At 38.8% G+C, this 15,684-nt stretch overlaps 1 protein-coding gene across 1 annotated transcript in view; it reads right to left on the bottom strand.

Moving 5' to 3' along the window:
• The window catches only part of LOC106058299 (uncharacterized), an 86,909-nt gene extending 72,261 nt beyond the window's left edge, over window positions 1-14,648 (bottom strand). The window contains exon 1 of the mRNA XM_056023300.1: window positions 14,112-14,648. The gene's annotated coding sequence lies outside the window, so the exon portion shown is untranslated. The remainder of the gene's footprint in view (window positions 1-14,111) is intronic.
• Window positions 14,649-15,684: the final 1,036 nt, after the last annotated feature.

Below are 15,684 nucleotides of genomic sequence, written 5' to 3'. Positions count from 1 at the left end.
AGCGAGAGGCTTGTCTAGTGTGAATCTCATCAATTGAGAGGCTTGTCTAGTGTGAATTTCATCAATTGAGATGCTTGTCTAGTGTAAATCTTATCAAGTGAGAGGCTTGTCTAGTGTGAATCTTATCAAGTGAGAGGCTTGTCTAGTGTGAATCTTATCAAGTGAGAGGCTTTTCTAGTGTGAATCTCATCAATTGAGAGGCTTGTCTAGTGTGAATTTCATCAATTGAGATGCTTGTCTAGTGTAAATCTTATCAAGTGAGAGGCTTGTCTAGTGTGAATCTTATCAAGTGAGAGGCTTGTCTAGTGTAAATCTTATCAATTGAGAGGCTTGTCTAGTGTGAATTTCATCAATTGAGATGCTTGTCTAGTGTAAATCTTATCAAGTGAGAGGCTTGTCTAGTGTGAATCTTATCAAGTGAGAGGCTTGTCTAGTGTGAATCTCATCAATTGAGAGACTTGTCTAGTGTGAATTTCATCAATTGAGATGCTTGTCTAGTGTGAATTTCATCAATTGAGATGCTTGTCTAGTGTGAATTTCATCAATTGAGATGCTTGTCTAGTGTAAATCTTATCAAGTGAGAGGCTTGTGTAGTGTGAATCTCATCAAGTGAAAGGCTTGTTTAGTGTGAATCTCATCAAACGGGAGGCTTGTCTAGTGTGAATCTCATCAAGCGATAGGCTTGTCTTGTGTGAATCTCATCAAGTAAGAGGCTAGTTTGAATCTCATCGAGTGAGAGGCTTGTCTGAATCTCACCGAGTGTAAAACTCATCAGTACAATCCTACATTGATTACTTGATAATTATATTTTCTAGAAGACATTAGATGTAAATATTTTATAATTATAAATTGCGATATTCATAACATATTGCTGCAGCTTTAAAGTGTTCTGGCCCATTATTGCAATATGAATGTGAAATAGCATTCATCGACATGATAAGGCAAGAAGAAGTCATGAGTTTAACGACCGACGTAAACATGAAGTAATCACATAATGGCTATTTACAACAATAGGACGGTCGGGATTGCTAAAAAAATGTGATTTAGTCTAAACAGAACTTCAAGGGAAATATTTTATCTGCAAACTGAAGGGTGACAGAGAAAAATGCTACTGCTTCCTTCCAATCAGCCGCCACTGGACCTTGACTTTAAACCTAATTGAATAACGCCAATTTAAATTAAAAAAACAACTAATTATAATTCTCGGCCCATTCTCGGGTTCGACATCCTAGTCTGAACAACTAGCTAGAAAAAACAACAACAACAAAAAAAAACAACAACAAAAAACTTGGCAGCGCCTGTCACACGAGAACCGAGGGACATTAACAATTGAACTCTTTGGGTAACTCAACATGGGCCACTCAAGTGTGTCCTAGTCAATAACACAGAAGCACCAGCTCACTGATGTAGTGAGTGCAATGGGCATACAGACAATATGGCAGTGTCTATTGCTTCTTTCTATTGTTATTTTCTTGATGGCCTATTCGACTTGTGTATTCGTTTACTTGTGTATTTGTTTACTTGTGTATTTGTTTACTTGTGTATTTGTTTACTTGTGTATTTGTTTACTTGTGTATTTGTTTACTTGTGTATTTGTTTACTTGTGTATTTGTTTACTTGTGTATTTGTTTACTTGTGTATTTGTTTACTTGTGTATTTGTTTACTTGTGTATTTGTTTACTTGTGTATTTGTTTACTTGTGTATTTGTTTACTTGTGTATTTGTTTGACAACCATCAAAACACGGAAACGAAAACATTTTGGCCATATCACAAGGTCCTCAGGCAGGGCCGGCCTTAGGCCACTGCAACATATGCGACCACAGTGGGCCCCGCACTTTCGTAATCCCCGCGCTTATTCTAGTTGTAAATTATTAAATTATTAAATTATCATATCTAAATATTATAACAGGGTTTCCGCGGCCAGGAGCTTCTGGAAATCTGAAGTAGCAAAATTAAAAAAAAAATTCCTGAAAATCTCCCGAAATTATTAAAATCTCCAGAAAAGTCATAAAAAATCTCCTGAAATAAAGACCAAATCTTCATTTTGAGTTGTCATTTAATATGAAAAACGCCAATCATATGAACGATTAAAAAAAACGGCATTGCCAGCTTTCATTTAAAAAAACAAACTAATAGAGCAAATTTTAACTATAAGAGGAAGTCCGAATGCCTAATTTACTTTAATAGTCACTGGCAAATAAATATACATCTAAATTTATCTTGATCTCTTAAAAAAAAAAAAAGCGATATTTTGCTAGTCGACAGTAAGTCTAAGAGGCAGATCTGAATGTTTATCGACTTTTTGTGTGAGAACTACAATCTACTGTAGATGGCTTGTAAAGTTAATTTGATTGTGATTTTGTATTTAGTAAAAAAAAAATGAATAAAATGCAAAGACTAATTTATTTTTTAATCTTAACTTTCACTAATTATTCTTATCCCTGCACTAACTGGGCGCCGCGCAATCCGTTTCGCATAGGGCCCCTCAATTGTTAGGGCCGGCCCTGTCCTCAGGGCTCGCAAAGACCTTCCTTCAGGGAACAGCACCAGGAAAAAGAAGAAAAGGCAGACAGAGAAAGCGATGGAAAGACAACAGACCTGCCATTGAAAGAAAATCTAGCCAAGGCAAAAACAGAGAGGATTGGAGAAAGATGGTCAACAGATCTTGTGTGGCGCCCCAACAGTTCAACAGAAAAACGGACAGGTGAAGGTGATTTGTATCAGGCTGCTTTCTTTAGGGCCCATGAACTACGTTGTCCTTGGGGTGTATGGCGGCAGAGTAAGCAGTCCCCACCCTCCCCATTAGGTAGAACTTTGTACCGGGCTAACTTTGATTACTGAGCCCGCGAGTGTCTTGGGTCGGTGTCCTGGCTGTCGGGCGGAGCACTAGAGTATTTGAACATATTATAGTGTTGGCATCGTCCTATGAGACCGCAGGGTCTGGAATATTTAATTGAAATACAGATTCATATATTTAACATGTGTATGTGATGTCATAGAGTTGCTTTTGTTTCATACTTCATACTAACGTCATCACTCCTCATGGAAATATACATACCGAATGAAATATTGAAAATTCAAACTCGTACTTTTACTTTTATTGATAAAGTGAATGCTGGAAAGAAAAGGTTAAGAAATGCTGTCAGTGACAAGATTGTTTGAATTATTGATATCTACACATAGCAAACAGGCGCGGGAGGACCTAAGTCTAAGTCTACACATAGACAAACCTGACAAGGGACTCACATCTTTAAACTGAACACTTTTCTCCCTATCTTCCGAAATCAATTTGAAACTAAACCTGATCAAAACCTTGCTTTAGCGAGATAAACCTAGACGCTCACTCCCTGAATGTAGTTCTGTATAAAAAACCAACAACATAAAAAGAAATAAAAAAAAGAAAAGATGCACACAGAAACTTCAACCATCTAAAATAGTCCTAAACAACAAGATTGCTACAACTGCAACTGAGTTTTCTTATCAGGATTGGTTTTTTGGAATTTGAATGAAAAGAAAATCCCTAGTTCCCTCTAATGTCGCACTTACTTCAGTTCCCTCAAATGTCACACATACCCCAGTTCCCTCTAAGGTCACTCATACCCCAGTTCCCTCTAATCGCACACATGCCCCAGTTCTTGAATGTGGACATGTGATACTGCACTATTTCAGTTTGAGAATTCGGACGTGAAATCTTGAATGTACCTCAGTTTGAGAAAGGCGGTTATAGAATGTCGACACGTGACGAAAAATCTATTAGGTCTGTGACTGAATCACTGACATGTCCTATCAAACTGTCAGCAAGCATTAGCCTCGAGTCCACGACATTGTGTCACAGACGTTGACCTTTAGGTACGCACGAAGCTTACACACTTGCTTAGAAACAGAAAAGTAATTTCTAAGAGTATCATTGTCAGTACAACAAATCACATTTTGTAGTATTTAAACAAGAAAACAGCCAAGCTCTTTTTGAGCCATTAATGAGATGGCGAAATTCTAATTTAATCTAATAATAAAATATTTAATATTAAATAAAAATCAAATAATTGGCAAGGACATTGTTTTCTCTTCAATTAGTCATTCTTAATTGTATTGTTCAGTGTTGTCATGGAGATGTGTTTGATTGTTTTCCAGCCAATGTTTTTTTGTTTTCATGAAATAGAGTATGCTGGAGAGTTCTTTTGATCTTGACATTTAGGCTAGTGCAGTGTAACAACAAATACAATCAATCTGGCAACCTAGCCTAGTACCTGGCCGCAAAATTTGGGTATTGACTGGGTTTTATCAAATGTTTCTCGGAATAATGAAAACAAAGTAGCTCCTCTTGTGTTCACAGTTTTACTTAATATAACTGACACACTGCCGAGTTGTTATCTACTTGTTATGGACGAATTATATATTTTCACTTGTTATAACCAACTAAAATATAATGTTTCTTTTTATTTCAAAGGCGAGGTGTTCGGCTGTTGGTGCTTTTCAACTGAGGGAGGGCCGAGTTCAAATCTTAAAATTCCAAATAAAGATTTTTTGGGATTAGAGCTTTTGGGACACCACCCAACATTATAGGGTACCAGGTATTAGTAAGGGAAAGTAAAAGCTTGTTTTCGTTGTGCTGGCCAAATGGCACCCTCGTTAACAGTCAATCACAGTTAAGTTTTAAACTATCTGCCCCAAATAGACTGCACGGCCTGAAGGAAGTAACTTTTTAAAATAGTGTTTCTATATGAGTTGAAAAAAAAAGTTTGAGAAAAATTAACATAAAATTTCCTAGTTACCCTAACCCTAACGAGGGTGTCATGTGGCCAACACAACGACTAACCGCCTTTTACTAATATCAGGTACCCATTAGAGCTGGGTGGACTCAGAGGCACCCGAAGATCCCGAAATAAAAAATCCCAGTCTTCACCAGGCTTCAAACCCCGGACCCCGGTTCGGAAGCCAACCGCTTTTTTTTTACCGCTCAGCCACCGCGCCTCCAGTTAAATGGTTACTGTTACATTAATAATAAAGCAATAAAAGTCCATATTAACGTTGCATCTTAAAGTGGCCAGGCATACAAATAAAAGTGTTAAACATCTACAAATCTATAGACTATTACTTTGGAGATTCCATTTTAAATGAAAGACAATCTCCATCGAAATCTCTATTTCGAAATTTTGTATCTGAAAATGTAAAACTTATCAATAATTGAACAAAACTAAACGTTATGCTTTATCTTTAAAAAAAAAAAGAAAAGAACTTAACAACAACATATAAATTTATTGAATTTGGTTTCCCCTGGCGATCAGATCATAGAAATGTACAATGGCCTTGACTAAGACTTAACACGCAAAGCAGATGAGAACAAACTGGTTTAGCAGTGCTCAGCACGCAACCTAACGTTAACTGGGGCCATTGTTTCTATGGAACTTTATTTCCACTACAATTAATATTAATCTCTCTCACTGGAGGATTTACTTGGCGTGCTGGTCAGCGATTTAGAAAGAAGGCCATAGATTGTATTGAGTTTTTTTATTTGGATTGAATTATATGAAGATGTATGTTAGGGAATATAAGGCCTTTTGTTTTAATTTCAATATGTTAACTACACGTTAATGTTCTGTATATAAATTGGTTTGATCTAACGACAAGATTCTATGTTCTCTATAAAGGTTGGAATAATATAAAGGAAACAAGGTTACAAAAGACAGTTTGTGTGGAAACACAAACTTAAAATCGGCCCCCGAAGTGGTCCACCCAGGCAGGCATCAATATTTTCAGAAAGAACATCCGAATGAAATTATATCAAAGACAAATGAGAGATAAGAATGGAGAAAGAAGGTTAACAGATCTTGTGTAGTGCCCCAACGGTCCCGCAGATCAAAGGATAGGTGAAAGTGAATGTAAAGTGAGATGTGAACCTGGCCTAACTAGTTCCCCTTTCAGACCTTGTGGTCTATAGGGCAAATGATGTAAAGTTCATCTGTTTTTTGTGGCCTACGGTTAACGAGGGTGTCATGTAGCCAGCACAACGACCAACTGCCTTTACTTTTCCCCAACTAATGTCAGATACCCATTAGAGCTGAGTGGACTCAGAGGCGCCCAAAAATGAAAATCCCTCTCTTCACCAGGATTCGAACCCGGGACCACCGGTTCGGAAACCAAGCGCTTTACCGCTCAGCCACCGCGCCTCCAGTGGCCTAACTGATGTCTTATAATTGATCTAATTGTTTTGAGAAGGCTCAATCTCTTATTTAAATCCTCGAAAACTTATTGAACAACGACAGATTTTCAGGAAAATGATGTTTACAAGATTACTATTCGTTTTAAATCAGGTCTAACTTATAATGCATACTAATTAGCTTTTTCTCTTTAAAAACTGCTTGCATAACTGATTTTAAAAATTAGATTTTTCGCTTTCAGAAAAAAAAAAGTAGCCGTTGCATCAGAACTTTGAATGGTCTGAAATATTGTGATGTCGGATTTTCAATATCTTTTCTAGTTTACGAGATCTAAACGGGACGGACGGACAGACGGACAGAAAGACAGACATTAAGCACAAAACTAATAGCGTCTTTTCCCCTTTCAGGGGCCGCCAAAAAAGCAGGTCTCTTGAGAAGATTTTATTAATATTATAACTTTACTCCTGCGCAGACGCTTATGGTGTGCTTTAGCGTACTGTTCAGCACTGGTAATATATTGTTAAAACAACTAGAAGAGACAGATCATATGGAACAGGTGATTCCGGCTAAGTGAAAGTAGAAACGAGTGCTGTTTGATCCGCCATGAGTTACAAAAAGGAACAACGAGAGTGGAAGGTCCAGCAAAATGAGAAGCAGGCTCTCTGTGTGGGTTGTCAGTCAGGAAGGTGATTGTGAAACAGTGAAAAAGAGGGTCGCCACTGTACATGGAAGACATTCCTCTTATTTGTGCAGTCAACCATTCTAAATAGAACGAGAAGGTACAGAAGGACACGGACCGTTACCCATAGTTAATGACGAGAGGGGTAACATAGGAGGAGACAGTGAACATTCTTAAAAAAGGTGAAGTCAGTGGGCGGCTACAGTGAACCTTGTAGGTCAGAGGTAGAAAAAAAAAGAATCTAATATTTATTTTTACAAAGCTTACATCACCTCACTCTGTCTGTCTGGTACAAATCCTGCACACATTATTTCACCTAATTCCTGTCCTGGGATCAAGTTGAAACTTTTGCACAATTATTTATTGTTGATAACAACACATGCATCAATAAAAAAATAACTAAAGGGAAAGAAATAGTACAGTATTGATATATATTGTAACAATTGTGCAGTTCAATCCCTTTTTTTTTTAGATTTTTAAAAATTTTGCTTATTTTTCCTGGGTTTAATGTAGATAATGATGTTATAGGTAGAACAGCCTGCTCAATCTGAGCACACTTTGCCTACACGTCAGACACACTAGTTTGGCAAACACACATGCCTTCTTTAATCAAAACGAGGCTGGTGGTAATCATATGTTTCCAAAGAATGTCGTCTGAGTGCGCCCAGGGCACATCATCTCGCTTTTCTCCTTGACCTAATTGAATGGCTAAACAAAGGCACAGCTTGGAGAGTGTTGAAACTGTCAATCTTAACTCTTTCTCTCCTAATTGACGATAACATCGCTGATTTGATATCATTAAATTAAATTATTGTTTAATTTTATAAACTTTATTTTGTGTTATATAAAAAGAGCATGCATTTCCCCTTTAATTCTAGACCAAATAAAACATTTTCTGATAACAAACGACAAAACTATTGAAGCTCAATCATAACAGAGGAATGAAATAGTATTGAGCAAAATGAAGAAATTCGTCAAACCGTGAAAAAATAAATACGGAGAGAGAGAGTTAATTTCATGTCTTCTTAACGCCTGGATCCAAGTGAGCTCAATAAAAACTTCAATGCATCTAACTTTAAAGTTGTGTGTGTAGTTTTGAGCTTGGCAATACATCTCCAGAGGACGAGATCCCAGTGAAGAATGCTTGAACCTAGAATTCTCAGTTCGATTTGAATTTTTGTTTTCTAAGACTTTATACAGAGATAAACAAGAGAGAGAGAGAGAGATAACGAAAGATAGAGAGAGAGAGAGAGAAAGAGAGAGAGAGAGGGTAGGGGCTCAATGATAATTTCCTCCATGATTCACAAGCCACTCGATAACATTTGTGTTTATTGAATTAGGGAAAAGCCCAATAGCTTAACCAAGTGTTGAATATGAAAGGAGGCCTCCAAACCCTTCAATAGAAATGCACTTTAGAGTCTTGATAAACCTAAAAGCATGTCTTATTTGTGAAGAAATAGAATATCTCTAAATTTAATCATTTCCCCCCTTTTTTTTTTATTTTGTTAAAATTTTATAATTTTCAAATGTTGGGCCCTTTAAAGGCGAGGCGGGTTCCCAGTCTGGCATTGTGGTAAATCCGTCCTGAGCTCAATATAAATCAGGCTGGAGTGTTCTCTCTTAAAATGTTTCGATTCCTTACCACAGAGGCCTTAAAAGTGTCAGAAGTTTCAAATACCTCGGAGCTATCTTTTCCGGCGAAGAAACTAAACCTGAACTACTGGCCAGAATTACAGCACTTGCAAAGCGCACATTTTTTTAACGATTTTATGGCACATTGGCACAATTTATACCATTTGGATAGATAAAGGGATAGTTCTGGTCACTCTAACCAAATTGATGCGCTCCTTGGTCATGGAGGCTAATTGCAGAACTAGAGTGGTGGAGCCAAACAATGGAATGTACTGGCTAGATCCTGTTTATAATTGCGTCCTACTAAAGTTACTAAACTAACTCGACTATAGTCATTAGTGACTCACTAGAAGTACGGGGACCTAATAGTACAAGCCTATACACGAAACATCAACAGCTTTCTAAACGCTATACACAAAATTCTGAAATAAAACAATTAAGTGCATTACAATACAAAAAAAAATGCTTCATTAAGCTAGCAATTATTTACAGTAACATTTCTTCAGCCATTCTAGTGTTACAGTCGTTCAGTCGTGGACCAACAAGTGAAGTGAATCAATATCAGTATGCATATTTCAAGAGCCTGGAGTCAGATCGTGGTAGGCAATAGAGACTGTACAATTAGAGCCCGGAGCGCTACGCAGCGCACATCAATAGAGTAGCCCTAGTGGACTAGAGTGATGTAGCATCTGCCCGCTTCTACCCCCTTCCTATTCTTTGTTGTTTGTTTTCAGATAAATATCTCTTTACCTGTCTTAACAACTTCATTATATATTTATTAATGTTATTATCATTATTGAGCATACGTTTAAAGAAAACGGACAGCAGTTTAAAATATAAATATAAAACTGTCGTCTAACTAATAGTGACGCTTTAAGTTCCACGCAGTGTTGAAGCCGCTAGGTGTATGTCCTTGTGTTTGTGGCAGATTATTGGAAGAAAACTAAAAGGAAAACTTAATCACAGTCATATGCTCACTGATTACACATTCATCGTGTAGACACGCCTTAAGCAATAACATACAGGGAGAGAGAGAGAGAGAGAGGAGGGGGAGAGAGAGAGGAGGGAGAGAGAGAGAGAGAGAGGAGGGAGAGAGAGAGGAGGGGGGAGAGAGAGAGAGAGGAGGGAGAGACAGAGAGGAGCGTGAAAGAGGGAGGAGGGGGAGAGAGAGAAGGGAGAGAGAGAGGAGGGGGGGAGAGAGAGATAAAGGAGGGAGAGACATAGAGGAGCGTAACAGAGGGAGTAGTAGGAGAGAGAGAGAGAGAGGAGGGAGAGAGAGAGCGAGAGAGAGGGAGAGGGAGAGAGGGAGAGAGAGATAGCGAGAGAGAGAGGGAGAGAGAGAGGGAGGGAGAGAGAGAGGAGAAGGAGAGAGAGGAGGGAGAGAGAGAGGAGAGGGAGAGAGGGAGGAGGGGGAGAGAGGGAGAGGGAGAGAGGGAGGGAGAGAGAGGAGGGAATGAGAGAGAGGAGGGAGAGAGAGATAAAGAGATAGGGAGAGAGGGAGAGGGAGGGAGAGAGAGAGGTGGGGGAGAAAGGGAGGAGGGAGAGAGAGAAAGAGAAAGGGAGGGAGAGAGAGAGCGAGAGAGAGGGAGAGGGAGAGAGGGAGGGAGGGAGAGAGAGAGGAGGGTAAGAGAGATGAGGGAGAGAGAGAGGAGGGGGAGAGAGAGGAGGGAGAAATAGAGAAAGAGAGAGGGAGAGGGAGGGAGAGAGAACGAGAGAGAGAGGGAGAGAGGCAGAGGGAGGGAGGGAGAGAGAGGGAGGGAGAGAGAGCGCGAGAGAGGAGGGGGAGAGAGAGATGGGGAGAGAGAGAGGGAGAGAGAGAGAGAGGGAGAGAGGAGGAGGGAGAAAAGAAAACGATGTAAAGAAATGTGGTGGCGATATAATGAACATAAAAAACAAGGCATTGAAAAGATGACTATTGAGAAAGATTTTGAACTAAATAGACAAAATACACTATGTCAAGGATGCCATATTGAAAGACCATGACAAAAACAAAATCTTGACACATTGTCGTCAATCTATAAAACAGTGTGAAGCTTGACTGTAAACAAATGTCGAAACAAAACTACTAGACTTTTAAAACATTGCAATATTTGGGTGTTAGTTTAGGACTTAGAGGGCTATTCCTGACTTTACCTTAACCTCTGCCCCATTTCATTCTGTTTTTCTAAAAAAAAAGTATGGAAATTAAAAAGCCCATCTCAAAGTGTGATTTGAAATTAAACAATGTTCATGTATCAAGAGACATTCATGTAACAAGGGCGGTAATTGAAAATGTGAAGTCTTGGAAACGATTATAATAACTTAAAAAAAAAAAGATTTGCTTTGCTGTTTCTATAAATAAACTACTTTTTAATTAGCTAAGCTATCCAGTTTCGACACCAATTTGAACACAACTGCCTTGGCCGTTTGTAACCTGGAGATTGTTGCTATAAGCTGCTTGAGAGAAATGAAAACAAAATGACTTTTGTAGAGGTCAAAGGTTGTATACAAAGAAATTGAAAGTACACATGGTAAAGCGTCTTTCCTCTAAGGATTACTTTCTTAGTTAGTACACACGCTATGGAGCAGCTAGGACTTGTTCTACAGTCCCATTAAAATAAAAATGTAAGATAAAAAATATCGGCTTTTTAAAATATCTTTTCTAGTTTTTGCGATGTAAACAGGACGGACGGACAGACAGACAAAAAGACGGACAGACCACATAAAAATAATTGCGGGGGATTATCCAAACATCGAACCTAACCTGTCAACGTGCACGACGGGATAAATGAAACTGGATCGTCCTGGCGACAATCCGGAAGCCACGTGACTTTGAAAAGTTAGCTACTGATACAGAAATGTCAGGGGGAAAAAGAACGAATAATGATTTTTTTTTTCAATTTATGAAAGTAAGTACAGAAATAAACATTTAAAAAAAAAATACTTATATCAACTCACTGAGTCTGTCTGTCTGTCTGTCTGGTACAAAGTTTGTACACGTTGTCTCTTTCACTTTCCGTTCTCGGATCAAAGGGAACATTTGCACCGTTAATTATTTTTTCCTAACAAAGCATTAATCAATAAAAAAAATTAACCAATGATTAATAAAATAGTGCTAATCAATTAATTTTATTCTATACCAAAAAGGGAAACAAATCTTACAGTATTGAGATTATATATTTTTTTTAAATATATGCCTGTAAATATGGAGTGCTTCCCCTTAGATAAGCTTTGTGTTGTTTTTTTTAAAGTATATTTATTAATTTTGGTTGTTTTTTTTAAATTGTTTTATACAGCACATCGTTCGTGCTGTAGCGTGCTCTTTAGGGGCCTCTACATTTTGACATCCGACATCATGGCATGAGATAATAAATATATGAGTCTAACGTGTGGAATACATGCAACATGGTCACTAACTTTGTATAAATAGGTGAATAGCAAGATAACAAAACAGTGGCTTAGTATTTAATGTAAAAAAAATATTCAGACACTCATTTGGGGGGCCCCTTGAGAAGGGGCTCGGTGGAAGGGGCTCGGTGGGAGGGGCTCGGTGTGAAGAGCTCGGTGGGAGGGGCTCGGTGTGAAGAGCTCGGTGGGAGGAGCTCGATGGGACTTTCAAATTTGCATTACTCCTTCTTCCTCCCCAAGCTACGCCACTCTTTCCGACAGTTGCACTATTTCAGACTAAGAGTGCAAAGCTCTTTACAACTTGTTCTTTGAATATCCACAAAGTGATGAGCAAATGTAATCTCAGGAGCTCACCCATAAAGTGATCAGCAAATGTAATCTCAGGAGCTCACCCATAAAGTGATCAGCAAATGTAATCTCAGGAGCTCACCCACAAAGTGATGTACAAATGTAATCTCAGGAGCTCACCCACAAGGTGATGTACAAATGTAATCTCAGGAGCTCACCCACAAAGTGATGTACAAATTTAATCTCAGGAGCTCACCCACAAGGTGATGAACAAATGTAATCTCAGGAGCTCACCCACAAAGTGATGAACAAATGTAATCTCAGGAGCTCACCCACAAAGTGATGTACAAATGTAATCTCAGGAGCTCACCCACAAGGTGATGAACAAATGTAATCTCAGGAGCTCACCCACAAAGTGATGTACAAATTTAATTTCAGGAGCTCACCCACAAGGTGATGAACAAATTTAATTTCAGGAGCTCACCCACAAGGTGATGAACAAATGTAATCTCAGGAGCTCACCCACAAGGGCACTAGGCAACAAAAAAAGTGTAGCGCTATTATTAGAATTATTATCTGCAGTAGACTGATTTCGACATGAGTACGCACTGGCTGAGTGGTAGAGCGCTTGGCTTACGAACCTGAAGGTCCCGGTATCGGTCCTGGTGAAGTCTGGGATTTTTAATTCGGAATCTCTAGGGCGCCTCTGAGTTCATCTTGCTCCAATCGAGGCCAATCGTTATAGAGTGCCTGAACACTGACCTGCAACGTCACAACCTGTGGGCAGTTAAGACCAATAGCTTGTTGCTACGTCGTACAGACCTGTGATGTTGCAGGTCAGTGTTTGGGACTTCTATAACGATTGGCCTCGCTCCAATGGGTGCCTGGCAGAAGTTGTGGAAAAGTAAGGGCGGTTTGTTTTTATACTAGCCACACGACACCCTCGTTAACATTGGGCCACAGAAACAAAATTATCTGCCCTATAGGCCGCATGATCTAAAGCAGTGATGCCCAACCTAATTCGACCTGCGGGCCATTTTAATTTCCAACACTCGTCTCGCGGGCCACATGACCGAAAAGTTACAAAAACTAACTGAAATTGTTCTGAAACTATTTTACAAGAACCCTTTTGATGTAGTGATACATTCATTTCATGTGAAATTTGACGATTATACTTTTTCACGCGTCAGAAAATAACTTCATTTGTCTACTTCAAATGTTAGCAAAAGTGTAGGTCTCTTTTTGGTTAATATTCACATCGATCCTCAAATCTCTAGTTGTAGTTAAACAATCTTTTATTCGTGGTGGAAACCCATAATACAGCCATAATTATTTTATAATGCCGATATATATGTTTTTTTTAAACAAAGATGTTGACTTATTATCATGTTCCGCAAACTAGTAAAGATCCGCCCACTGGTCCTGGTAGATTCAACATTCAGAGTCTCTGTTCATTAACGTTAAAGGTCATGCTATCAATCCATCAGAGAAAATATGACAGTCCTAAGTAGGTAAAGATACATTTTTCAACCTTTTTTTTTTTTTTGGTGGTAATTTTATTCACTTTGTGTCGATGTTTCGGCTGGCCGGATATGACCACGTCGCGGCCCGCGGGACGTATTTTAGGCATCAATGGTCTAAAGCGAAACTCGCTTTACTTTTACCACCATGAAACTCAGAGTCGGTACCTTACACTGAGTGATTAACAATAGGTGGTTATGGATTTATAGCTGGGTACTTTAATAATGAAGATAAGATAAGAATAGGTGTGTGCTTACAAGGATGGATACAATTGTTTAGTATTATAAGTATCTGATACTAAAAGTATGCAAAGGAACAAGAAAACTAAACACACAAATAAAAACGTAAATCGTTGTTGCATATTAATGACAACTATGTTCAAAATTACAAATTGTATTAAAATATTAATAATTTTGTTATAAATTTGTAGCTATCAAATTCTTACCTTGAGTCGTCGAACTTGTTAAGGTAGTAGCTTCCCTTACTTGATCAGAGTCCAACTTATTTATTGATGTGTAGATGGAGTCGTCAGATAAAGTCCATTGGTTGTGGCAACACGTGCGCTATAAGCGACCTGGCACAACCTATTAATTGACATGCCGGTATTGATTTTCTTTTGAAACAGAATGTTTTTTTCTTTCTTTTCTGTTTCTTTCTTTTCTGCTTTCTTTCTTTCAATGTATTCTTCCACAATCTATAAATTAATTATTTCTATCTCATTGCTAAGCGCTTCAACACTAGCTACTATATTTATAGAAATTTTCCCATTCTCATATAAATAAAATGTCTATATTAAAACAGTGGACGGGATCAATGATGAAATTCTAAATCTGACAATATGATTAGTCCTAGAAATTATCGGGTTCTATTTGATTCAAATATGTAATTCGAATTTGTTCCGATGTGTAGCGCTCTCCAACTGACGTCTGCTGTGGCGAGGGTATTGTTTCCACCGATACATCTGTGGCACAGAAAAACGGGATCGATACGGCCAAGAGGAGTTAATCCCGAGTTCTCTCGTCCAAGCGTTGGCAGGTAGAGTTCGCGGGTGAGTGTTCTAGCAAGAGCGTGAATCGATTAAAAGCTGGGCGGAGAGAGAGGGAGACAAAAAAAATCTTTCGATTCCAATAAAGAAAGTTTTATTTTGTGTTTTCACTTAGTCTTGTCTTTCTTGGGGATTCGAATATGGTATCGGGCTTACAACTGGTTCAACATGAGATTGTAAACTGTGGTACCTGAACAAGTGCGCGTGGAAATGACCTCTAGGACGCAGATGAGGTCACAATGCCCCACGAAAGCATTGACCCTTTGATCGTTACCGGACATTTCTTTCTCAGTATTTAATGTTTGCGCTCGATGCATGCTTTTTCAGCCAAATGTCGTCTGCTGAATTCCGGATGCAGCGATGATAAAAGAGAACACTGATAGTCAAAGTTGGTTATCAACCTTTGCTTTTCTGAATGTGTGTGTGCCGCCTGTGAATGTGTGAATTGCTGTAAATGTGTGTGCGTGCCTGTAAATGTGTGTGCGAGTGCCTGTGAATGTTTGTGTGACGCTATGGTTTATGGAACATATAAGGGACGACAGTTTCTGTAGACTTTTGTTCACATCGGTGTTCAATAGCCAGCACAAGCGTTCTTTACTTTTCCCAAAATATGTACGCTGATTATAATAATGGTGTTGATGTGGTGCGCAAAGGTGCAACCCGTTCAATATAATAAACTGTTGTTTTCCGCCATGACGCTAATGGTAGTTGTTTGCTTATTGCTGTCTGTGGTCTATTCATTTACTCTTTAATTTATAGTCCCTCTCGTGGGAAAACCCGCTGACCGGTTCGTTGAAGAGAGAAATGTTCGACAAAAGTATAACGGTTAAGAGTTTTCCCAAATGATGACAATAAGCCTGTCTTTTCTCAAAGATGTACATCAAGAGACCTGTGAAATGGCTACAGGCTCTTAGTCTAAACTGCCTAGAGGTCGCGACAGGATGGCTGCCTGGTCGTGCGGTTAGCGCGCTGG

Source organism: Biomphalaria glabrata, chromosome 3 (assembly GCF_947242115.1).
Source record: "Biomphalaria glabrata chromosome 3, xgBioGlab47.1, whole genome shotgun sequence".
NCBI lineage: Eukaryota > Metazoa > Mollusca > Gastropoda > Planorbidae > Biomphalaria > Biomphalaria glabrata.
This window is presented reverse-complemented; position numbering and strand designations above follow the sequence as displayed.